Source organism: Schistocerca serialis, chromosome 4, assembly GCF_023864345.2.
Source record: "Schistocerca serialis cubense isolate TAMUIC-IGC-003099 chromosome 4, iqSchSeri2.2, whole genome shotgun sequence".
Lineage (NCBI taxonomy): Eukaryota > Metazoa > Arthropoda > Insecta > Orthoptera > Acrididae > Schistocerca > Schistocerca serialis.
Window position 1 is genome coordinate 788,752,175 of NC_064641.1, and position 27,059 is coordinate 788,779,233.

The window sequence follows — 27,059 nt, forward strand, 5'->3', positions numbered from 1 at the left end:
TCTTTCATTTCTTAGCCCCAATCCATATCCACCTACTATGTTTCCTTCCCTCCCTTTTCCTACTACCGAATTCCAGTCACCCAAGACTATTAAATTTTCGTCTCCCTTCACTACCTGAATAATTTCTTTTATCTCATCATACATTTCATCAATTTCTTCATCATCTGCAGAGCTAGTTGGCATATAAACTTGAAAAGAAATACTAGCACAGCATAGGAAAGGTCTTAGAGCGCTTCAGGACAAACGATTATAGAAAAGAAAGGGTATTAAGGAGTAAAAAGGTGCGACCAAAGTGGAGCTGTCGTGGGAGGCAAGAGAGAAGCGCCGCCGCGGAATAGTTGCCGACGCCGCGACGAATGCCTGGCGGAGCATCCGGCGTACATGTCGGGTCGCGGGCGGGTGTGCGCCTATCGCTGCGACGCCAGAATCGTATTTCCGATTTCATCGCGGCGCCGTCAATCGGAGAAAGCCGGTGAGGATGCGAGCGGCGGCGGAGGAAGAGTGGCGGCGGGTGGGGGTTAGCGGGTGGGACGACCGCCCCCGCCCGTGGCGCACCGGAACGCTCGAATGCTGATCGGCGAAGCCGGTGTGGCCGCGGCCGCCATTACGCGAGATTTATTATTAGAAATAACACGGGGCAGGGCGGGCCAGCGCCTGGCTAAGTGGAGGAGAGAGGCGCTCCGAACAGGTGATGGAGTAGCTGAATAATATCTCATTAACTGGCTGACAGCGCCAGATGAACTGGGAAAACAAAGGCCACGGTGCGGCTCGCCACCGCCTCGGCGTCACCGTGCTCGCGGCCCGCGCTCTCCAGACGAGTCTACTCTGGAAGACGCTTCTCGAGTCGACACCTGCCCAACAGACTAGCACTGACAACTTCACGAACACGTCCACCTGCCATGCCCCCTACCCACAATAAAGCTAATGAAACACGCTGCTGGCCACTAAAATTGCATCATCAGAAGATAACGAATTTTTTCTTGTTTTCTTCGTACAGTGCAGTTGGAAGAAACCATGATTAAATTTGTAGGTGATTTGGAACTATACAAGTTGCGAAATTTGGTAGACACGATCCACCTCTGACAGCGACAACTGGGCTAGCCTGACTGGTCAGCGTATTGAACTGATGTCGGATGACTGATGAAGGTAAATCATTTGATGGTGTTCTACTGTATGCCGGAGTTCCTTAGCCGGCCGGAGTGGCCGAGCGGTTCTAGGCGCTTCAGTCTCGAACCGCGAGACCGATACGGTCGCAGGTTCGAATCCTGCCTCGGGCATGGATGTCTGATATGTCCTTAGGTTAGTTAGGTTTAAGTAGTTCTAGCTTCTAGGGGACTGATGACTTCAGATGTTGAGTCCCATAGTGCTCAGAGCCATCTGAACCATTTTTTGGAGTTCCTCAATCGTAGGGGCTTGCGAGAGGCGGCGTACAGGGGGAGCACAGAGTCTTGCCCTGATTATCAAAATTTATTACAGAGTAACCGTTTGACATAATAATTTACATTTGATACCGTTACATAGGTTAGTGTTACTAGTTACTTTGGTTCAAAATGGTTCAAATGGCTCTGAGCACTATGGGACTTAACTGCTGAGGTCATCAGTCCCATAGAACTTAGAACTAATTAAACCTAACTAACCTAAGGACATCACACACATCCATGCCCGAGGCAGGATTCGAACCTGTGACCGTAGCGGTCACCCAGTTCCAGACTGTAGCGCCTAGAGCCGCACGGCCACTCCGGCCGGCGTACTAGTTCCTTTTTTAAAGACCACTTACGTTAGTAAACCTTAATGTGTGCTCCGCTGGTAGCTCTGAGAATGTTGAGGCGGTATTCCAGTTCCCGCCAGGTGTTTCTGAACATGTGTTCTGTCACAGTACCCACAGCAGCTTGTATCCTAGCCTTCAGTTCGTCGACGTCAGCAACTAGTGTGACGTAGAGTCTGTCCTTGATATAGTCCCAGAAAAAAAAGTCAAGGGGCGTAATGTCTGGAGAGCGGGGTGGCCAGGGTGCTGGAGTGTTCCTTCCAATCCACCGATCCGGACATTACTCCACTCTCCAGACATTACGCCCCTTGACTTTTTTCTGGGGCTATATCACAGACAGAGTCTTCGTCACACCAGTTGCAGACGTCGACGAACTGAAGGCTAGGATACAAGCTGCTGTGGGTACTGTGACAGAACACACGTTACGAAACACCTGGCGGGAACTGGAATACCGCCTCGACATTCTCCGAGCTACCAAGGGAGCACACGTCGAGGTTTACTAACGTAAGTGGTCTTTAAAAAAACTAGTTACACTAGCCTATGTAACAGCATCAAATGGAACTTGTTATGTCAAACGGTTATTCTGTTATAAATTTTTATAATCAGGGCAAGACTTTGTGCTCACCCTTTATATCAATCTCCTCGCAACCCGAGATCAGATCTGAATGGTTGAGAGATCTGGAGAACGTGGTGGCCAGGGAAACACGGATCAAGGTTGGTCAGGCCAGCTAGGACAACATGCAGTTTTGCGCTATCCTGCTGAAAGGTAGCGGTTGCTGTCCAAACTACAAGCTACGCGAACCAGAAGTGATAGTGTTGTGTGACCTGTAGCAGTCCACATGTGTGTGGGTGGGTGGGTGGGTGGGTGTTTGGAGCTTACGAGATTATCAGTGGACTAACACATATTAAAAGAACCGAATGTGAATAAAATGACTAAAATTATTGTCACATAGTGAAGAAGGAATCTATAAAATGACACTCTTTCGCTCAGTCCCACCTCATTCACGTTGACTAGCACCATCACTCTATCTCACAGTCCTTAATGCAGCGGATGAGGATAAAAGGTGCTAGACATGGGATTAAAACCTAGGTAAAACCACAGAAGAGCTAAAAGAAAGGTACCAGGAAATGTGAGTGGCTGACCACTTACAAAAAAAACACGAGTGAGCCAGTCACCATGTTAACACATTAGGTACATCTCCGTAAAATTTGCGGAAATTAGTTGGACAGATCACAAAACCTTAAAAATCAGACCACATTCGTTTCAATGTCGTTTAAAATAGAGTGCAGATCTATCGGAAAAACCTGACGCTGCTCTCTGGTCCGAAAATAAAACACATTTTCGTAAAATGTGACGTATGGTTACCTGCATGCCACAAGTACCACACAATTTAGGGTCGTCGCGCCGGAGCAAGAAGCGTTGGGTCAGACAACTGTGCCCTATGAGAAGAAGAGTAAGGAGGACCTCATTCCTTTTTCGTGGCTAGAAGGAGGTACGCCATGGCCGCGTAGTGGGCTTGACGCAGCTTATTATCTGTCATTTCCAGCTACTCGTCTTCCCATCGACGAATGGCTCTGTACCTGAACAGCGAGGAGATAGCACACTGAAGTAACTGAGGATCATGAACGCCTCCTTGGCTGCTACATTTGCTCTTTCGTTCCCCGCAATACCCATGTGCCCTGGTAGCCAGCCATCGTAGTTGGAGGAGGGTTCAAAATGGTTCAAATGGCTCGGAGCACTATGCGGCTTAACATCTGAGGTCATCAGTCCCCTAGAACTTAGAACTAATTAAACCTAACTAACCTAAAGACATCACACACATCCATGCCCGAGGTAGGATTCGAACCTGCGACCGTAGCAGCCGCGCAGTTCCGGACTGAAGCGCCTAGAACCGCTCGGCCACCGCGGCCGTCTGGAGGAGGGTGCCCGGAATATTCTGGACTACTTTATCTGCCGGGTACAAGAGTTGTAGAGAGTGAAGCGTATTGGGTTGGGTTGGGTTGTTTGGGGGAAGAGACCAAACAGCGTGGTCATCGGTCTCATCGGATTAGGGAAGGATGGGGAAGGAAGGCGGCCGTGCCCTTTCAAAGGAACCATCCCGGCATTTGCCTGGAGCGATTTAGGGAAATCACGGAAAACCTAAATCAGGATGGCCGGACGCGGGATTGAACCGTCGTCCTTCCGAATACGCCACCTCGCTCGGTAGAAGCGTATTCAGAGAATCGAAACACACAAGGAATTTAGCACTTGAAGCACATCTCATCTGCTCCAGTGCCCGTACGATCGCTTATAATTCCGCGTCGAAGACAGTAAAGTAGCGAGGCAGTCGTACCTTGAGGATATGACCAGGGACAACAACAGAGCAGCCAACGGAGTCCACCTATTTCGTCCCATCCGCGAAAACGGCTATAGAGTAGTGGTGCTCAGTTAAAATGTCAAAATAATGTATTAAAAACATATGCAGGAGTGCAGTCTCTCCTGTACTGTACCAACTTTGAAATTACTCTGGAGCTCTGCAGTAACCAGACACTCTGGATTTGGAGTTGTGTGTGCTGCAAACCACGTGACATCGTCACACGCCGGCCGGCGTAGCCGAGCGGTTCTAGGCGCTTCAGTCTGGAACCGCGCGACCGCTACGGTCGCAGGTTCGAATCCTGCCTCTGGCATGGATGTGTGTGATGTCCTTAGGTTAGTTAGGTTTATGTAGTTCTAGGTCTAGGGGACTGATGACCTCAGATGTTAAGTCCTATAGTGCTTAGAGCCATTAGTAAGAGTAAAGTATGTTAGTTTTCCTAATAGCCTCGGTCAGTGAGATCGTAACCGCGTTACCCGTACGTTAGGGGTATTGTACAGCTACCTATCATTCCAATCACTTTGTCTACGAGTGCGATCATTATCTTATTAGATTGCCCTAGAAACCAGAAGCGGTGAACTGTCTCGAAAGATAGTGAGGATACGTGGCAAAACTGTCAGTGTTTAATTCAGATTTTATTCGAAAATAGCTGATTTGTAGCATGCAACCAAGCGATGTTGTCGTAAAAATGAAAAAAAGAAAGATTTATCACGTTGAGCTAGAAAACGCTATTTCCTCGAAAAATGGTAACATTAAAAAAAAGAAAACACAAAAAAATGACGTGTAAGTAGAATTCTTAAAGAAGCTGCGGGAAAAGTAGGTCTACAATTATCATTCGAAGAAACGGAATCTATGATATGCAACAAACAAGCACCAAAGTTTTTGAACACAAAATCTGGAAAAATAAAGAGGGCTTCTGAGTTTAAGTACTTAGGGGAAATTATACAAGAAAACGGTCAGGAAAAAGCTGCAAAAGAAGATCGCTGTCAAAAAATGGCAACTGCATTCAGATTAACACAAAATATTTATAATAAGAAATTACTTTCTGAATTCAGTAAACTTAGCCATTACGGCACTGTAATCAAACCTGAATGTGTTTATGGAGGAGAAACTTGAATTTTAAGTAGAAGGAGGGATATTGAAGAAATTCAAAAGAAAGAAAGAGATTATTACGTAAATATTAGGCCCCAAAATAACTGATGGAGAGACTTACAGGCTGAGAAGTAATAAGGAAACAGATCGACAGAGAAGCTTTGTGAGATGAAAAAACGAAGACTTAAATTTTATGGGCACATTAAAAGAACGGCACTCACTAGGTTGACAAAACAAATAGTTGAATTCTACTAAAAGAGAAGTAAGGGCAAACTGAGACAATTAAATGGATTGCTGCGGTTAAGGAGGATCTTAAGGCAGCCTATATCACTCAGGCAGACGTTACAATAGAAAAGCACTGAGGCAAAAGATATTTAGTTGTAAAGTTGGTTAGAGGGAAATTAGAAAACGGATTGGAACACCATGGTCTGATGAAAGAAAGAGACTTCATTCTGAAAGGATGGAACTAATTTGGACACAAAGGAAAGCCAACCATCAAAAGCGACATTGATGGATTGTAACTCACGTGGTCCTATTGGGCCCATATGCGAATAATAATAATAAAAACAAACATGGCTTATAAGAGTTTTGTTTTATACAGAAAATTGTAATTTTGGTAATATGTTGGATGTCACGCGGAAATGTAAAGCTTCAATAGCATCTGAGTAATAGTGGGGAACACCTATTTCAAAGAAGTTGCGGTGCGAGAGACTGTTAGTTGAACCTTTGCTTATGACTGAAGTGCAGCCTTAGAGAGAGAAAGAGAGGAGGAGTCGAGTAGTATCTTGTAATGGAGTAGGATGTGTTTAGACCATGCTGTGTGCCGGCAATAATTTTATAATATTATTTCTCATTTAGGAAAGAATGGTTCAAATGGCTCTGAGCATTATGGGACTTAATTTCTAAGGTCATCAGTCCCCTAGAACTTAGAACTACTTAAACCTAACTAACTTAAGGACATCACACACATCCATGCCCAAGGCAGGATTCGAACCTGCGGCCATAGCGGTCGCACGGTTCCAGCCTGTAGCGCCTAGAACCGCTTGGCCACCCCGGCCGGTTCATTTAGGAGAGACATTTTGTAGTTTCATTCAGAAGACTTCAGAAAGGTAGTGTAATAGTACATTTGCCGAGATATCCAAGTGTAGTAATTAATTTGGTCAGGGATTTAGAATTGGAGATTTTTATGATAAGGTAACAATGTGTGATTTACTGTTTTTTTTTTTTTTTTTTTTTTTTTTTTTTCGAAGATGGATAGCATACTTGTTTGAAAGAAAATGAAGAGAATTTGTTCAGGTTTTTCCACTATTAATGTAAACTGAATGTTTACTATTTCAAGTGTTAAAATATTTTATGTTAGTGGTGTAAAGTTTTGTTAATGCAGTTACTCAATTTTTTTTTTCATCAATCAGCATTCGTCTCGTTATTTCAAGTTTCACATACATAATTTTGGTTTTCCGAGTTTCTTAGTAACAGAACTTTAGTTGACAATGATCACTGCAGTAATGATATTTATTAGCACAGACGCTTTATGGATGTCTCCATAGTTTAAGGTATGCATTGGACACTGGGTTGCCAGCACTTTGGATTTTTATTTTTTAGCTGGAATAGCAGCAGCAGCAGCCGCAGTAGTTTCGAGACAGCAGCAGCACAGGATCTATCCATTGCACAAACAGGTAGGCCATTCATAATTTACGTGTGATACAATTAACATTTCAACAGTGACACACTTTTCGGAAAGGACATTTTTGGTAGTTATTTATATTTCATTTTTTTCTCGCAGTCACACTGCTTGAATTATTGCGAACATGGCAATTTTCTTAAATTTAACAGAACAGACTGTACTCTCGCCACGAGTGTTGCAGTACACAGTTTAGCGTAGCATTTCCGACTGACTTTTGTATTGCCGACCACTTTTGAAGAATTACGAGATTTGTTGTGCTTCTCTAATCACGAGTTCAGCTTCACATTACCACACAGACAAAGTGCCAGTAAATATAACTATACATTACCATACAACAAAAACTAATTGGCCACTTTCAAGCTTCAATACTTCGTTGCTCATATATGAAACAAGTTTCTATTACTCATAAGCAACTTTCGCAGTTATCAATAATAACAGGAAACTCTTGCCTTTGGTCACGATGAATAACGTTCACTGAATACAAAATAAGAACAATTATTATACAGATTTTCTATGTTAGTCCATGTAAACTATATTAGCATAAAAAGTAATTGCTTTGCCTACAAAAAAAAAAAAAAAAAAAAAAAAAAAAAAAAATACCGCAAAAGTTATGCGATAAACTAATTTTTATTTCTTATAAAATGGAATTTATATTTCTAAGGATATTAAATACACAATTAACTAAAGTGAACGATGTGCGATTCTGATTATGTGCAAAACAAACAAACAAATAAAAATCAAAGAGGTGTCGGCAGCTCCCAGTTTCCCTCTCACAAATTCATTTATGTTTCTTTCCCTCTCAATGGTACGATTACTGACAGTAATTCTAAAATTTTCTGCGTCATTTGCGTATTGTACCAAAACTATCGAACCGTAGTTTTGATTGACCGCAATTCTACTTGACACTCATGCAGTTCCGACGACCGCGAGTCGCAAAATCGCAGAACGTTATTTCCACATCTCTGTAGGGTACGATCCTGCCACTGTCGCATTCCTACTCGTCATAGTAAACGTTCCTCCTCCTTACAGATGTTTGTACAACCAATTTTCAAATGCTATTTCTGAATGAGAAATCCGCAGCGTAATCACCTTACATACAAAATGTTGACGGCTTTACTCTTGTATGTCTAGTGCGCTAGTGTTGATTTGACAACCATTTGCACATCCAAGCACGCAATGCACTTCATGCCAATTTGACGTTTTCTGCATATCGCCTTACTACACAATTTATCCTTCTCAGCAACTGAAGGAACAGCGCGTTTAAGCGATACGCAGAGGATCTTGGTTCGACTCCCAGTAACGACAACGGTGGTAGGAGAGCCGTCACGGAATACCTCTGACTCACGAGGGAATCTTAACGGTGACGTCGCTTTCCATTACATTCTCTTGGTGCCCGGCGTGGAACGACGTTTAGCTGTAACATACAAAATTGTCTTCTGCTTGGACTATCCATTAGGTGTTCTGATGCGCCAGTAGGTCTGTGATCGTAGCGTTGTTAGCTCAATCAACTGCCAGGCCAGATCTGACAAATTTCCACAGAGAACAAATTTTTTATGTCTTATTAATAGATGCTTGCTTGACAACTGTTCAAAATCTACTGTGAGTATCTAGAACTATTGTATTTAATGTACTGACTGCATACAGAGTTAACGGGCAAACGTTGTCTACTGCAAGAATCCTAAACTCCCCGGCTTTGACTGGAGAGCATTACAGAGGATTGTTACCGATAACGCCAGTGCCACACAAGCGACTGCTGAGCTTAATACGCATCTAGGGAACACAGTGTCAACAGAAAGAGTAACAACAATTGTTTCTGCCAAAGCTATTGTAAACCGAATGAAAAAGTCTAAACCAGGGAGTCCCACACTTTTCCTCTGACGGAACAGTTCCAGAATCCTGGTTCTTTGATAGAACATCTGATTTAATTTGAAGGTTAATAAAATTTTCAAAATAAAAAGTATTTGTTTTATTCAGTAAATACTTCAATTTTAAATCGTGACTAAAAACACAGAAATCAAAGCAAACTTTAAAAAAATAAATAGTGTCGTCGAAATATCGAAAGAAGAAATGCCACGTTATTAACAGTCTTTTGCAGAGCACTTATTCACATGCCCCTTAATACCAGTGTTCCACGGAACACAGTTTGGGAAACCCTAATTTGAACTACTATCACGCTTGGAGCGCAAACCCTGTTTAACAACCAGTCGAATCAAATTCTATGAGCCTAAGTGTGTGTAATGGACCATTCCTCCCTCCCCCCTTCCCCTCCCCTCAGAAACCCTACAATAAACTCGAACGAAGAATGGTAACTGTGCCATAATGGTATGGGTGCGCATTTCATGGTTTTCAGTGTATCCTGCAATCATCCTTATAGAGAGGCACTTTGTAAGTCTATGAAATAATACTAGATTCATCCAGTGGAGCAAGTAACGTTCCATGTAGGGGATTACATCTTCCAAGATGGCCCCACAACCAGCACGACTGAAAATGTCAATTGTTTATCATTTTAGTGTGAGAGTGTCCTGAGACCTTAAGAGTTCAACTTTAACAATAAATAAACGTTCTTCATACCAACAGTATGTTGCGACCATTTATTTCCCTTTCTCAAATATGTTAAGAACGCAGCCAGTAAAGGCAATTCTTAAACCACAATAATTACTTCAGGAAATGCTTAATTCGACTTCTTCTACGAAGAAGAACAACCCACCAAACAGGCTCTAGATGGCTCCAAGCACTATGGGACTTAACATCTGAGGTTCAAATGGTTCAAATGGCTCTGAGCACTATGGGACTTAACATCTGAGGTCATTAGTCCCCGAGAACTACTTAAAACTAACTAACCTAAGGGCATCACACACACCCATGCCCCAGGCAGGATTCGAACCTGCGACCGTAGCGGCTGCGCGGTTCCGGACTGAAGGGGCTAGAACCGCTCCGTCACAGCGGCCGGCCTACCAAACAGGAAATTACTCTTATTTTTTTAACTATTAAATGGTGTAGAGAACAAGTTTTGTTTGATAATACTTGAAATCAATTATTAAGCATGAAAGAGTATATTACATAACCAGTAACATGTTAGTCGACGCCAACTAGTAAGTTCTCCGTAAATTTATCCATATTACAACGAAAGTCGTTAAGCTCCGCCACTGTCTTACGAAATGTAGACGCTTGTGCATTATGAATAAACACATAGCAGGAGATGTCAAAGCGCTGCCGAAAACTGTCGTATCGAATTGTATTTGGTAACAAAATGAGTAAAGCTGAGAAAAATGTTGTTATCTATAGGAAACTGGTAAGTGATCAGTCACAACAAAAAAAGAAAAGGAATAAAATAGAATGCCAAGCTTTTACTAACTTTTAGGGTGGAGGAAGCTAATTGTAGCAATCAAAACTGCAACAGCAAAGCAAAGTTAGTTAGCGACGCTATATTAAGACTGAATACAAAAAACACACAATCATTTGCTTAAATAATTGAAATTTAGACTGTTACAGCTCAGACAGAACCATTAGCAACAGTTAGAAACTAAGGAATGATGGAGCAGTCTCTACCACTGGCAAAGAGACTACTGATTCCTAGAATAAAACAATCGGAGTAGATGAGTGAAATATAATACAGCTTCTTCGGTAGTAACAGCGCTGAGATAATACAGCAATACCTTCCAAAAGAAATCCAAAGGAAATAACAATCTTGCTGAAGTGGAACGAAACAATTGTGTCTCGAACCTCAGAACACTAATTCTGAATTTCAAGCAAAAGTACAAAGTGAAGTATGTCCCATTGTACAAGCAGATGACATTGAACGCTTTTCCTGTATACACATATATGTGTACCACTTCACTGCTGTTACCTAACAGAAAAAAAGGCAAAAAAAATGGTTCAAATGGCTCTGAGCACTATGGGACTTAACATCTATGGTCATCAGTCCCCTAGAACTTAGAACTACTTAAACCTAACTAACCTAAGGACATCACACACATCCATGCCCGTGGCAGGATTCGAACCTGTGACCGTAGCAGTCGCGCGGCTCCGGACTGAGCGCCTAGAACCGCTAGACCACCGCGGCCGGCAAAAGGCAAAAGGTCAACTTACATTTGTACATAAATATTCTCCATTTTCTAGATGCGAGATGTAGGGAAAATTTTTTGTAAATCCTAAAGTTTACACATCTGGTGGCAACCTACAGCAATTTAAGTTTTCGCAGTACGACACAACCAAAAACTGCGCACCTAGTCGTTGCGTCAGTTTTAAATCGTGGCTAATAACACAGAAATCGTAACAAAATTTTAAAAAAGGAATAGAGCGGACAACAGCAGAGACGAACGGGTAGTTATAAAAATAATGGAGACACCTCAACGAACATGAACCTCAAATGTCGACATTAGTTTCTCGCAGAACAATTAAGAAGACGAACTATTCTGGTGCGTACTCATATTCACTGTTATTCACGCTTCAGTAGCAGGCTGTTGGACGAGTTCTTCATACACTTACTTCACTGCAGGTAATTACATGTGCGAGTATTTACGGCTGTTACTTTTTCCTGTTTTATACGACGCAATCATATGAGCATTTGACAATGCCGTAACTGGTTTAGGCCAACCAGTTGTCGTCTTCTGACTGTCAATAGATAAAACGAGGGGGCGAAGGCTCATTACGGAAGATCTACAAAACGTGGTAAGTAACAATCTACGTAATGATAAAAGAGAATAAAACAATACGCACTTCGTTGGCAACAATACTAGCCAATAAAAAAAATAACAATCAGAGAAGCAGAACATAACGAGACTAAATAACAACTCACCGTCCTGCCAGACACATACAAGAAAATGATTCCTTCCACTCAGAAATCCCCTTTTTTCCAGACCAGACAGTAAAGCACTCTCACACAACAAACAGACGAATGTCAAATTACATACAGCCCCATAATACAAACAAAAGACGAACAGAAAATATACAGTGACACTTGGCAACATTATATACGGTGAATATGCTCAATCCGGCCGAAGTGGCCGTGCGGTTAAAGGGGCTGCAGTCTGGAACCGCAAGACCGCTACGGTCGCAGGTTCGAATCCTGCCTCGGGCATGGATGTTTGTGATGTCCTTAGGTTACTTAGGTTTAACTAGTTCTAAGTTCTAGGGGACTAATGACCTCAGCAGTTGAGTCCCATAGTGCTCAGAGCCATTTGAACCATTTTTTTGAATATGCACAACCAACACACACACAATGAATATGAAGTGTTCAGCTGAAATATACCACGAAGCTGATGCTCCAAGAAGCTGCTTCTCACCTTACAATAAGAGAATAACCAAAAATTCTAGTATAGTAACCAACCTGTAATAACTCTTTAGCACAGTTATTATATAAATGAAACAAACCTGTATCACAGGCCGCTGAAGATACTTCATAAATAAAAAGAAGCGAAAAGCGAACGTGACAAAACAAACAGCCCGTCATTTAGTTGCGTAGACCGACGACAAAGCTAGGAAGATACCAAAGGCGACTGTAGGGACATGACTAGTCTTGTAGATGTCCACTGCTTTCTCACCAAATATCTACTTGCAACACGAGCACATCTTTGACGTTGCTCCTTATTCATTTCCCAAGTACTTTCATTCGGCATGTTGTTCCAGGCCAACAATACTGCGGGGTGACTCTCAACTACGTACACCCTTTAGTGGCTTCAGTCGCTCTGTTTCAATGACTGGCCTTGTACCTCATTGTGTCCTATCTGCAAATATTCTGTTTTTTTTAATATATATACTGAAGAGTAGATCCCAATTTTGTGATTCTACTTTCAGAATACGGAATATTTAACTTGCATCTTCCCTATCTACTTGAATAGCATAATCGTTGGCAAAAAACAAGAATGCCTAGACTGCAATCTTCTTCTGGCTGTCCTAAACAGCTTGATAGAAGTCTATCTTGAAGAAGACTGGGTCATAAAACAGAACTGCAGCAATATCTTTTAGACATCAAATTCCGAAGCAACTTTGTTCCCAACTGTCGAGGCTGGTGACCTGTATGCAGTAAACCGCGTGACTGGACATTGAGAGGGCGTGGGACCGGATCTCGATCGGACCACGAAAATTGTTAGACTGCCCTTAATCTGACCTTCACCTCTCGACGCTGTGAGGTGTCATCAGGAACGATACGAGATTCGGATTCCACGTTAAAGTGTAGGTCCCCCTTCCCCAGATAGGTAAAAAATGGAAATGTCGTGTGGCTAGGGCCTCCCGTCGGGTAGACCGTTCGCCTGGTGCAATTCTTTCGATTTGACGCCACTTCGGCGACCTGCGCGGCGGTGGGGATGTAATGATGATGATTAGGACAACACAACACCCGGTCCCTGACAGGAGAAAATTTCCGACCCAGCCGGGAATCGAACCCGGGCCCTTAGGATTGACAGTCTGTCACGCTGACCACTCAGCTACCGGGGCGGACCCCAGATAGGTAACTGGGGTAGATTTGGGACACTCAAGTCACAGAAGTGGCGTCCAATTGAAAGGCGTGTATCTTGCCATTGAGCTACACGAAATTTTTATTAATTACTGCTACTACTGAATAACAGCCTTCCCTGTCTCTTATGTATGCATTTACCTCTCGACCGTGCTTCATAACTGTTCCACAACTGATTTAGCAGCACTATGTTGTAATCTCTTTTGCAAACTGGTAAGATAAAGTGTACGTATAGACATTCTGCCAACAGTTCCTTTCTCTACGTATTTCAAGATGTTGTTACATGCTTCCTGCTCTTTCATCTGATTCAATCGCAAAGGTGGACTTTTGTGACGAGTTAAAATTGTCTGTCAGACCGGGGTTCGTGTCTTTTGGCGTACAGTTGCGCTGTTTAATCATGCCTCTCAGGCAGACTTATGGGATGAAGTTGCCACTATGTCCTCTTTATTGCTTCCTATTATCAAGCGACGAGTTTGTAAGGTCAGTTTCTTCTCACAACATTAGCCATGAGACGTTTGTTTATATTCTACGATGACACTGATTAATTACAACGTTTTTACTGTAACATGAGAGTACTATAACGGGCATAAACAAAGATTCACCATGCTTTCTAAGACCAAAGGTTATCTGTCATAATGAAAAGGGCATACTGTAAGAAAAAAGAATAAATAATACCCTCATAAATGCGAAGGTTGGTATGAAAATCATGGTGTTTCGTAACCAGGCTGTTACAGGGAAACCTACAATTCATCATAGAATACGATGAGATCGTTTTCCATTTTTTAATTTTTCGCACGCATAGAGTTTGTCAGAAGGCAAAAATATTTTTAGAAGTTTCTAGCTATCGAAGTCCTAAGTTCTGAATCCATAGTTTAATTCCAACTCACAATGTAAAGAGGTAAACTGATATTACCTTTGATGTGATTCGGCAAATAAATTCTAAATACTCTTTTTATTGGCAAAATTCCATTTCCATTCAATCATCCTACGTTATTGTTGTCATAGCAACAACGGAAGTATACTAAAACCTCGGCTACTAGTGAAAAAAAGAAACGGTTCAGGATATATCCCATTAGGTGCATGAGACAGACTTCTTCAGAGTAGTTGTTCCACAATTCAAGCATAAGTTGCTTACCATGTGGGAAATTCTCATGAACTAGTGTCTGCCGGGCTACTTTAACTTTCAAGGAAGGGTAATTACACTGTGCACTCTACTGCAGCCAGACGGTATTGTACAGGAATCTAATCATGTTTTGCATCACTTTTCCTGTCGATTATTGGCTTCTGAATTATTTGTTCGACGGACTCTCGGTCTGGTTTCGCTCCATATACTGCCGGCTGCATTATACCTTTAGTAATAGGTCGGCCCCCGGCACATGTTACCGTTCTTCCAGAAATCCATCTCCCCCGGCTAAATAACACAGTTTTACTTCACATCAGACACGACGTCTGCTGCCATGGAATCCATCTAGCACGTGATTTACGGCCTGTCATAAATAACATAACGAAGTCTGCCAGCACTTAAATTACGAATGCCGGCAGTCACTTCCATCGTAAATCGTCTGTTTAACCAGAGAAAATTCATCATTGCGAGATTCAAACGCAGAGATGAAATCACGATTGCTTTTAATAAAAGTTGTTAGGGGCGTTTGTAGTATTTCCTGAAGAAATACAATTATCACAGGATTGTTTGAACATTGAGTTGCAAATTTCAGACGGTTTCAGTCCCTCGGGAAATAGAAATCGGGTACATGAACAGTTTTCTTCCAAGGTGCACGCAGTGGGAGAATATTCGCCTCTGAATAGCGAATAAGATGTGGACGAACATAATTAGAGGCTTACGACGTCTGCCGTTTGCGTTGTGACAGAGGGAAAACGCATTCTCGTTTGGATCAAGTAAGGCCATTGGTTAACGTACTGATTATTCAACGACAGATATTTTTATCTCATTTTAGTTCACTGGCATTTGGTGCCTATACCATGCAACTTGCATTATTTTACATTTGGTGATAAACCTGATGATAGCAATAAGTTTGACAGTTCATGCAGTTCACAGAAACACATTAAGCGAAAAATTAGGCACTCCCAGGAGACATACGCTGTATCTTGCTTGTAACACCAAGTACAGTTTTGATAATGGCCCGAATGCAGCAAAGGGAAGCGTCCACAAGTTTCTTCAGGTATGCTACACCCATCTCGGCTGGGTCGGAGATTTCCTCCGCTCAGGGACTGGGTGTGGTGTTGTCCTAATCATCATCATTTCATGCCTATCGACGGGCAAGTCTCCGAAGTGGCGTCAAATCGAAAGACTTGCGCCAAGCGAACGGTCTATCCGACGGGAGGCCCTAGTCACACGACATTTACTTATAGTTCCAAAAAGTACAATAAATGTATACTTGAAGTTGCACAGGGAAACAAATAGTGGCCTGAAACCCGTTTTAGGAAATAATAAGTTTTCTCTGAGAACATTCAGTGATGAACAGGAAATAATATTGTAAAAGCAATGAAACATTCGAAGAAGGCTGGACGAATACCACATTTGTTAGGGTCTGCCGCTGAGAATTGTCCCCATATAGATCTTAACAATCGCTACAACACGCGTCACACGTGTTTTACTAAAGACTAAACTAATATTTTGATATAGGCCTCTATGCTGATGTAACACTCAGTTTAACGACTTTATTATAAATTTTTGGTTATTTGAGTCAACTTTTTCCCAAAGTGCAAACATAGTACTAATAGGTATAAACCGTACTTACTTTAATGTTTACAACCAGTTATGGCCCAATTAAAACTTTCTTATAACCAAAATGACTTGTATACTCATTGCAGTTTCATATCCAATACATCTCTCCAAAAATTTAAACGACAGAAGTGCAAAGAGTGAAAAGGATATTAAATAATCATCTAATGTGCATTGTTATGACACAGAGTTTTACGAAGGGCGTTCAGCAACTAATACAACATTTTTTTTTCTGAAAGCAGGCCTGTTTTATTCAGGATTCCACTACACCATATTATTCCACAATCTTTTGACTAATTTCTATTCAATGTGACGGCCTCACGCCACCTTACTGGGAGGGCGTGTATGCCCTCATGGTGCCACTCTAATTGTCGACGTCACAGCAAACGTCTTGTTGCATCAGTAACCTCCCCATCATCCACGTACTGCATCCCAAGGAGTGCAACCTTCATTAGGCGAAGCACAAGGAAGTCGGATTGTGCGAGATCTGGGTTGTAGGGTGGATGAGTAACCACAGTCCAATGAAGTTCTGTGAGCTCCTCTTGGGTGGGCAGACTTGTGTGAGGCCTTGCACTGTCATGGAGGTATTTGACTGTGACCCGTCGATCACCTCAAATGAGAAGGAAATTATAAAGAAATCCAGACCGTTAGCTGCTTACAGGCGTTGATAAACATCAACGGGGACAATTGAAAATGTGTGCCCCGACCGGGACTCGAACCCGGGATCTCCTACGTATAGGGCAGACGCTCTATCCAACTGAGCCATCGAGTACACAGACGACAGTGCGACTGCAGGGACTTATCTCCCCGTGAGACCCACATTTCCAGCTTACTGTCCACATACTAAATTTATAGTGCCCCTGCCCACTTGCCCACTAGCTGCAAGATCACCAATCGTATCTGTTCATTCGGACATGCCAAAAAAACACCTTCGTATAGATAAGGCTTACCGGCCAATGATCTTCTTCAGTGCACATGCACTGACATTGCTCAAACTCTTACGGGAATCGGTACATTGACTACCGGGAGTAATGAGTATACTGGGCAGGGGCACTACAAACGTAGTGTGTGGACAGTAAGTTGGAAATGTGGGTCTCACGGGGAGCGTGCCTGCAGTCGCACTATCCTCTGCGTCCTCGATGGCTCAGTCGGATAGAGCGTCTGCCATGTAAGCAGGAGATCCCGGGTTCGAGTCCCGGTCGGGGCACACATTTTCAACCGTCCCCGTTGATATTTATCAACGCCTGCAAGCAGCTAACGGTCTGGATTTCATTATAATTTCGTTCTTCGAGAGCTGCAAGACACCAATGGTATCTGTTCTTTCGGACATATCAAAGTTCCAACATCGTATGAGTCACAGCTGTGTGCGTACGGCCGGCTGGAGAGGGATCAGACGGGTTTGTGCCAGCTTGTTGCGAAGATGACAGACGCTTCGCCTGGCTACTCACCGTGCTTTTGTTCACTGCCAGGTGTTCGTAGACACCCTGCAAGTGCCCATGAGTAACAGCGATGCTCCGGTTTCCCACGAAAGAAAGTCAATGACAGTTCTCTGCTTCGAACGCATCTCCGTTACAGACGTCATGCTGAAGACAACGAACAGCTCCGCCACCTGTCGAAACTTCATGGAGCTATAGGGATTGAAACGGGAATATTCCGCGATGTCCCACTACTAATTCCGCATTTTTTCAACAGAAATTGGCCGAAAATAAAGTGTTGCATTACTTATTGAACGCTCCTCGTATAATTCTAGGCGGCCGCTGTGGCCGAGCGGTTCTAGACGCTGCAGTCTGGAACCGCGCGACCGCTACGGTCGCAGGTTCGAATCCTGCCTCGGGCATGGATGTGTGTGATGTCCTTAGGTTAGTTAGATTTAAGTAGTTCCAAGTTCTAGGGGACTCATGACCTCAGATGTTAAGTCCCATAGTGCTCAGAGCCATTTGAACCATTTTGATTTGAAACTTTCCCATACCCATTATTATTGTGTATGGAAGCTGAGACGGCTTTCAAGATATTGATTCGAAACAACAGACGAGACAATGGTAAAGCAAGGTAACCTAAAATCCACACAAAAAGTGTATCCAACCACCAGCTAGAAAGCTTTGTTTTTCGAACACTGAAAGTATTCTGCTCACAGAATTTCTACCAAACACGTAAATCATTACTACAGACACCTGTGTTTTGGGAAGCAGCTATACATGAGGCTGGCGACACAGAACCGCAGGGAGAATTTGTCAGCTTGTGTTCGGCCCGTCCGGAATGAGCTGCATGCCAATGAGGCTGCGCAGTGCACACACACACACACACACATCACACGCTGCTGTCGAGGAGCGTGGCTCTCTTTGTGTAGCTATAATACCATATGGTCTTGGCGAGAACAGGCTCATCCAAATCATTTTCTGGTTCGGGTCCTGAAAAATATCTTCATGCGGGTGCAGATTTATCGATATAAAAAAATCTCAATTAGCGGGTACTCGATTGCGCTTGGGATCAAATGCAACGACGTCAAAAGGATATAAAAAAAGACATGTCTGTCGCCACGACCATTTCATTTCCATGATCAAATGTTACCAAATGGTACTTGTATGTTGAAACGGTGGTTAAGCATCTGTTTCAGGCTGATGACCAATGTGAGCTTACATTAATGGTTCAAATGGCTCTGAGCACTATGCGACTTAACTTCTGAGGTCATCAGTCGCCTAGAACTTAGAACTAATTAAACCTATCTAACCTAAGGACATCACACACATCCATGCCCGAGGCAGGATTCGAACCTGCGACCGTAGCAGTCCCGCGGTTCCGGACTGTAGCGCCTAGACCGCACGGCCACCGCGGCCGGCTTACATTAATGGTATCAGCTGTTATGTATGTATTCTTTTTAAGTTTCTTGCCACTATGTTTTTTGTAATTTATTGTATGCCACTAAGCAATACAAAAATAATAAGATTAATCTTCAACTGCAATTAAATTGCGATTTACAAGTTCAGTGAATCTTCAGTATAATTTGCAGTCCAGTTTCTTCAGATTTTGCGTACAAAAAATTTTTAATCAGTCAACATTTCTTTACTTATGTCCGGCACGATAGCTGAGTAGTCAGGGCGACGGTCTGTCACGCCAAGGAGCCAGGGTTCGATTCCCGGCTGGGTCGGAGATTTTCTCAGGGACTGGGTATTGTATTGTCCTTATTAGCATTTAATCATCATCATCAGTAGAAGGCAATGGGAAACCACCACTGGGATCACTTCCCTAGACGCTCATGCGGTGGACCTCCCTGACGAGACTTCCCCCATGACAAGACCTGCCGTAAGGCAGAACACAAAATTCTTTTAGTTTCGGCTATCACCATCATTGGATCAAAATTTAGAACTTGAAAAACAACGTTCATTGTCAGCTTCAACTAAAAATATGCCTAAGACAGATAATGGAAGTTCCTCTGCGTTGTAGACCTTACCTCATATTGCAACCGTGGCCGTTTGGTCCCTTTGACAATATGACACGGTCTTCAAACGATAAGAATATTTATGGAACTGACTCTGAGCACTATGGGACTTAACATCTCAGGTCATCAGTCCCCTAGAACTTAGAACTACTTAAACCTAACTAACCTAAGGACATCACATACATCCATGCCCGAGGCAGGATTCGAACCTGCGACCGTTGTGGTCGCGCGGTTCCAGACTGAAGTGCCTAGAACCGCTCGGCCACACTGGGCCGGCATTTACGGAACTGACTTCGGCTGGAAACACGCACGTGCATTCAAAAAATTTACATTCGAACTTAGAACATCCAAGAAATTTAGTGAGTTTGGTATAATACAGATTAATAAGGAGTATGTTTCCTTCGAACAACAATGAAGCACGTATGTAAATGTTTAATGTTAATATCTGTGCCCTTCAGCTAAATGCCATTCTATTTGCGAACCATCTTACACCGAAGCAGAAGGGAAGTGAGGGGGATTAGGAGCGGAAGGAAGCTTAAGTACTGCAAACAGTAACACTTCTTCCAAAGTGTGGTCGTACTATGTTGTCTTTAGAAAGAAATTACCGTCTATCTATATAGATCATGCTGAAGGGCGGCGCCCTAAGAAGAGTATTGTCACACCGATACTTCCTATACAGAGGGCACCCTTCGGGGATATCAGAGGGATGAAGTGGCCTTCAGTTTGTCATCGCAGTGAGTTGCATCTGGTCTTACTTTGCCGTCTAAGCTAGGTCGGATCCGTGAAGAGAGTGGATGTCTACAGACCTTTAATGCGATTAATACTTTGGCAGGGGCATTATTCATGTGGCTGGCCTTCTGGTTGCCGTAAAGACAGACGTAGTTGGGACAGTTGGGACGGGGTTGCCAGTAGAATTCCTTACAGGGAATAACTGCCTTCGACGTTCGTCGTAGGCTTTGATCCTCCTTGGTGCAACCTTCTCGTTTCTCAACCTGTGGTTAGAAATTGTTGCTACCATTTGTGACTAACAGTACAACGAACATCAAACAATATGATCACTGCTTTCAATCTGCCAAAAGCCCTCCATCACTATTCGTCCGTTAACTGAAAACTCGATGCAATTAGCCCAAGTTCATTATTGCATGTGACCCCGTTCTTTCATAGTTCAAGCTCCGCCCAGCTCTCAATTCTGTAAAATGACTCGTTCCACATCATTTCGATAAAAAAATCGTTCTAATGATCCATGGAACACGTAACTGACGAATGGGAAACATGTTACATTCTTTGCAGTAGAACTCCTCGATCAATTTAAGACGTCGTGACGCAGTGGCAAATCACAGCAGAAGAAAACCAAGGGAAACTGAAGGGGATTTAGTAGATCACCAGCTGGCCTTCACACTTCACTGAAACCGCTTTGCACATCACTTTTCCGGTTAATCAGCACCCCAAAAAGTTATTCATAGGAAGAAATCACTCTCGTTCGATACAGATCGCATTATACAACATCCGCACTATTTTCTTATTAGCTTTCCCTCTTTTTCGGCCTACTGATGGAATTTTTGTCTTGCCTTCAGGAAATCAGTGTAACACATCTGGCACCGTTTTTAAAACACAAACGATATCCTGGAATGTGACGTGAGGAGCCGAAATACTTAAAAATGATTAAGGGAGAACAGGTGGACCTTTACTGCTTTCATTGACTGTGTGAAAGAATGTAACAGGATAAATAATTAGGAGTAGGTTTCTCTGGTACTAAGGGAAACAGATTTGAACAAAGGTAGAAGAAGGATGTGGATTTTGTGCTAAGGTGAGGCCGCAGTTGTGGGAGATGGGAGTCGAGCACTTTGAAGTACTATTAATAAAAACTGTAGCTAGAAAGGCGAGTATCTCTCACATTATTTAACTTATACTCCAAAACCGGTTTACACTAAGTGAGAGGAAAAACTAGAAGTACGAGGAATGAAAGTAAAGAAAGAAAAAACGGAAATACGTTTTGTGGACAGTATCAGTAAAAGAGACAGAAATTTTGAGTCGATGTCCGTCCTTAGCACAAGTGCTTTTATGGTTCATACTGGGAAGTGAATGGAACTGACGTTTGTAAGTTATTGTTGTTGTTGTGGTCTTCAGTCCAAAGACTGGTTTGATGCAGCTCTCCATGCTATTCTACCCTGTGCAAGCCCCTTCATCTCCGAGTAACTGCTGCATCCTACATCCTTCTGAATGTGCTTACTGTACTCATCTCTTGGTCTCCCTTTATGATTTTTACCTCTTAGACTTCCCCCAGTACTAAGCTGGTGATCCCTTGATGGCGCAGAATATGTCCTACCAACCAGATGCCTTCTTTTGATCAAGATGTGCAACAAATTTCTTGTCTCCTCAATTCTATTCAGTACCTAGACCGTATTTCACTTCCACATATGGCTACACTCCAGACAAATACTTTCATCAAAGACTTCCTAAGACATCTATATTCGATGCTAACAAATTTCTCTTCTTCAGAAATACTTTTATTGTCATTACCAGTTTAAATTTTATGTTCTCTCTCCTTCAGCTATCATCAGTTATTTTGTTGCCTAAATAACGAAACTCATCGGCTACTTTAAGTGCCTCGTTTTCTAATCTGATTCCCTCAGCATCATCTGATTTAATTCGACTACATTCCCTGTTTTGCTTTTGATGGTGTTCATCTTATACCAACCGTTCAAGACAAAGTCCATTCCTTTCAACTGCTCTTTCAAGTCTTTTGCTGTCTCTGTCAGAACTACAATGTCATCGTCAAACTTCAAAGTTTTTATTTCTTTCCCCTCAGGTGTAATTCCTACTCCAAATTTTTCTTTTGTTTCCTTTACTGCTTGCCTTTCGCTCCTTGGATTATGCTCCTACTACCTTCAGAATTTCAAAGAGAGTATTCTATATTCTAGTCAACATTGTAAAAACCTAAGCCTACAAATGCTAGAAACGTAGATTTGCCTTTCCTTAATCTATCCTCTAGATATATCGTAAGGTCAGTATTGCCTACATTTCTCCAGAGTCCAAACTGATCTTCCCCGAGTTCGGTTTCTATCAGTTTTTCCATTCTTCTGTAAAGAATTCGAGTTAGTGTTTTGCAACCATGACTTATTAACGGATAGTTTCGTAATTTTCAAACATGTCAGCACGTGCTTTCTTTGGAATTGGGATTATTACATTCTTCTTGAAGTGTGATGGCATTTCGCCTGTTTCATACATCTTTCTCACCCAGATAGAAGAGTTTTGTCATGGCTGGCTCCCCCGAGGCTATCAGTAGTTCTGACGGAATATCGTTTACTCCTGTGGCCTTATCTCGACTTAAATCTTTCAGATCTCTGTCAAATTGTTCTCGCAGTATCGTATCTCTTATCTCATCTTCATCTACGTCCATTTCGCTTTCTATAATATTGCCTTCAAGTTTATCGCCTTTATACAGACCCTCAATACACTTCTTCCATCTTCCAAATTTCCATTTTTTTGCTTCTCTTCTCCCCAAATGCCTCTTTAATTTTCCTGTAGGCGATATCTATCTTTTCCCAAATGAAATATCTTGTAAATCCTTACATTTGTCCTCTACGCATTTTTGCTTAGCCATTTGGCACTTTGCTTCATTTGCTGCGTTTTAATATTTTCTCCTTTCATCAGTTAAATTCAATATCTCTTGTGTTATCCAAGGATTTCTACTAGGGCAGGACGCTGTGGCCGAGCGGTTCTAGGCGCTACAGTCTGGAACCGCGCTACTGCTACGGTCGCAGCTTCGAATCCTGCCTCGGACATGGAAGTGTGAGATGTCCTTAGGTTAGTTAGGTTTAAGTAGTTCTAAGTTCTAGGGGACTGATGACCACAGCAGTTAAGTCCCATAGTGCTCAGAGCCATTTGAACCATTTGAACTATTTCTACTAGGTCTCATATTTTTACCTCTTGGATCCTCTGCTGCCTTCACTACTCCATCTCTTAAAGCTGCCCATTCGTCTTCTACTGTATCCCTGTCCCTTGTTCTAGTCCACCTTTGCCTAACGCTCCCTCTGAAACTCAGCAACCTCTGAGTCTTTCAACTTATCTAGGTACTATATCTTCAATTTCCTACCTTTCTCCAATTTCTTCAGTTTTAATCTACAGCTCATAACAAATAAATTGTGGTCGGAGTCCCGTTGGCATATAAACTTCTACTAATGTGGAGGGTGTGGGCCTCGCGTCTATCTTGGCTACAATAATACGTTCACTATGCTGTTCACAGTACCTTACCCTCATTCCTATTTTTTAATTCATTATTAAGTCTACTCATGCATTAACCCTATTTGATTTTGTATTTATAACCACGTATTCACCTGACCAGAAGTCCTGTTTCTCCTGCAACCGAACTTCTCTAATTCCCGCTATGTCTAACTTCAACAGATTCATTTCCATTTTGAAATTTCCCAACCTACCTGTCCAATTAAGGGAACTAACATTTCACACTCCGATCCGCATAATGGCACTTTTGTTTCTCCTGATGACGACATCCTCCTGAGTAGTCCCCGCCCGGAGATGCGAATGGGGGGCTATTTTATCTTCGGAATACTTTACCCAACAGGAAACCATCATCATTTACCAATACAGCAGAGCTGCATACTCTTGGGAAAAATTACGGCTGTAATTTCCCTTTTTTCTTGCAGCCATTCGCTGTGCCAGTTCAGCAAGACTGTTTTGGTTGATGTTACAAGGTCACATCAGTCAACCATCCAGACTGTTGTCCCTGCAACTACTGAGAAGGCTGCTGCCCCTCTTCAGTAACCACACGTTTCTCTGGCCTCTCAACAGATACGTCCCTCCCCCCCTCCCACCCCAGTTGTGGTTGGTTGCACCTTCGGTACAGCTATCTGTATCGCTGAGGCACGCAAGCCACCCCACCGATGGCAAGGTTCATCCTTATACATTCGTATAAAGTTAAAATTCGGCACTGAACCGATTTGCGAATCCTGACTGCCGCCTTTCGTGCACTGCGGATCTCGGATCCCGTTTCATTGTGGCAAACAGTTTTAACTTGCCACAGTTTTCTCTTGAATTTATAAAGAACGCCATGTGTAGTATCGTAGGCATCTATGTGGTTTGAGTTTATAGAGAATACCAAGTGGGCTGAGTTGTGAATAGGAATTTGGATTGAGGAGGGAGGTATGCTAGGGTAGTCGGTGCAAAGCCACTGTGCCAGGGTGGCATATTGGTTAACACATCTACCTAGGGAACAGGAGATCCAGGTTCAATCCTGTCAGAAATTTACATTCGTCGCACAGTCTGCATATGTATATCACAGATGTTTGAGACTCGGAAAGGTATCAGAAACCATTTAGTTCTAATTGATTAAAGCACCTATGCCTTGGTTTCAGGCAGGATCCCCCATTTCGTTCGATACTCAGGTGCTCTTCCAGTACAAGTGGAGAGTCTCCGCAATGTTGTTCGAGTGCAGAGTATATACCAAGTGGGCTGAAGAGTGAATGGGAATTTGGATTGAGGAAGGAGGCGTGCTACGGTAATCCGTGCAATTGTGCAAAGCCACTGTGCCAGGGTGGCAGAGTGATTTGTGGGTCTGCTTACTGAGCAGAAGACCCAGGCTTGAATTCCGGTGTTGGCGGAAATTTTCATTCGTCGCTTCAGTCTCCATATTTGCCAACAATCGTTCTCTCCGCAAACCATTTGCGACTGGATTAGGAAAGGGAGGAAATGACAGTGGTGCACAAAGTACCCTCCACTGTCTACCACAAGGTAAGTTGTGGAGTGTAGATGTAGATGTAGACGTAGAATTACGTATGCAGATGATAATAATAGTAATTTCTTGTAGCTCAATGGCCTGATGAAAATCTTTCTATTGGACGCCACTTTGGCGATTTGCGTGTCTCTAATCTACCACAGTTATTAACCTGGGGAAAGGAGGCCTACAGATTAACGTGAAATCCGAATCACGTGCTGTTTCTGGTGACTCTTCGCACCGTTGAAAGGAGAGGGCTAGGCTAAAACGACGAGTTACCAAAATGTTGTCCGACTAAGACTTGATTCCGCGACTTTTCCAGGCACGCGCTTTACCGCTGGACCACCCGGCCCCACATGTCTATAGGCAGGTCATCTATAGGATTTGAGTTACGTGACATATATGGCTGTATCTTTTGACTGTACTGACTTAGAAGCTTCATTGTTTTACACCGCCAAGTGACCGTAGACGCTACACTGAGGTGGGGCAAAAGTTGTGGGATACCCTCTAATATAGATTAGGACCTCCGTTTGACTGGCGTAATGCAGCAACACGATGTGGCATGGACTCAACAAGTCTATGGAAGTACCCTGCAGAAACATTGAGCCATGCTGCATCTACTGCCGCCCATAACTGCTAAAGTGTTACCAGTGCAGGATTTCGTGCACGAAGTGATCTCTCGATTATGTCCCATAAATATTCAATGGGATTCATGTCGGGCAGATATGGGTAGCCAAACCATTCGCTTGAAATGTCCAGAAAGTTCGTCAAACCAATCCCGAACAATTGTGGCACGGTAATTTGGGAGCCTGAAGTCCATGAATGGCTGCAGATGGTCTCCAGGTAGAGGAACGTAACCATTTCCAGTCAATGATAGGTTGAGTTGGATCAGAGGACCCAGTCCATCCCATGTAAGCACAGCTCACACCATTATGGAGCCACCACCAGCTTGCACAGTACCTTGTTGACAACTTGGGCCCTTGGCTTCGTGGGGTCTGCGTCACAATCGAACATATCGTCAGCTCGTGCAACTGAAATCGGCGATCGTCTGACCAGACCACGGTTTTCCAGTCCTTTAGGGTCACGTGCCCAGGAGAGGCGTGGTCATGCTGTTAGCAGAGGCACTCGCGTTGATAGTCTGCTGCCAGATTCCGCCGCACTGTCCTAACGTCGTAAAGTCCCACATTGATTTCTGCGGTTATTTCACGCAGTGTTGCTCGTCTGTTAGCACTGACAACTCCACGCAAACGCCGCTAGTCTCGGCCGTTAAGTGAAGGCCATCGGCCACTGCGTTGTCCGTGGCGTGAGGTATTGTTGTTGTTGTTGTTGTTGCGGTCTTCAGTCCAGAGACTGGTTTGATGCAGCTCTCCATGCTACTCTATCCTGTGCAAGCTTCTTCATCTCCCATTACGTACTGCAGCCTACATCCTTCTGAATCTGCTTAGTGTATTCATCTCTTGGTCTCCCTCTTCGATTTTTACCCTCCGCGCTGCCCTCCTGGCGTGAGGTAATGCCTGAAATTTGGTATTCACAACACAGTCTTTATACTGTGGGTCTCGAAATAGCGAATTCGCTACCGATATCCATAATGGAATGTCCTATGCGTCTAGCTCCAACTACCATTCCGCGTTCAAAGACTTAATTCCCGCCGTCACGTCGGAAACTTTCGCACATGAATCACCTGAGTACAAATGACGGCTCTGCTAATTCATTGCTATTTTACATCTTCTGTATACGATACTATCATCACCTGTGTTTGTCCAATCGCTACCTTTGTGTAGCAGCTATCATATGTTTCAG

At 43.1% G+C, this 27,059-nt stretch overlaps 2 non-coding genes across 2 annotated transcripts; one reads left to right on the forward strand and one right to left on the reverse strand.

Annotated features, from left to right (window-relative positions):
* Positions 1-16,790: 16,790 nt before the first annotated feature.
* On the reverse strand, positions 16,791-16,865 carry Trnai-uau (transfer RNA isoleucine (anticodon UAU)). The gene has a single exon. It is a non-coding gene; the product is annotated as a tRNA-Ile (tRNA).
* Positions 16,866-17,225: 360 nt separating this feature from the next.
* On the forward strand, positions 17,226-17,299 carry Trnat-ugu (transfer RNA threonine (anticodon UGU)). Its single transcript has one exon. It is a non-coding gene; the product is annotated as a tRNA-Thr (tRNA).
* The last annotated feature ends 9,760 nt before the right edge of the window (positions 17,300-27,059 follow it).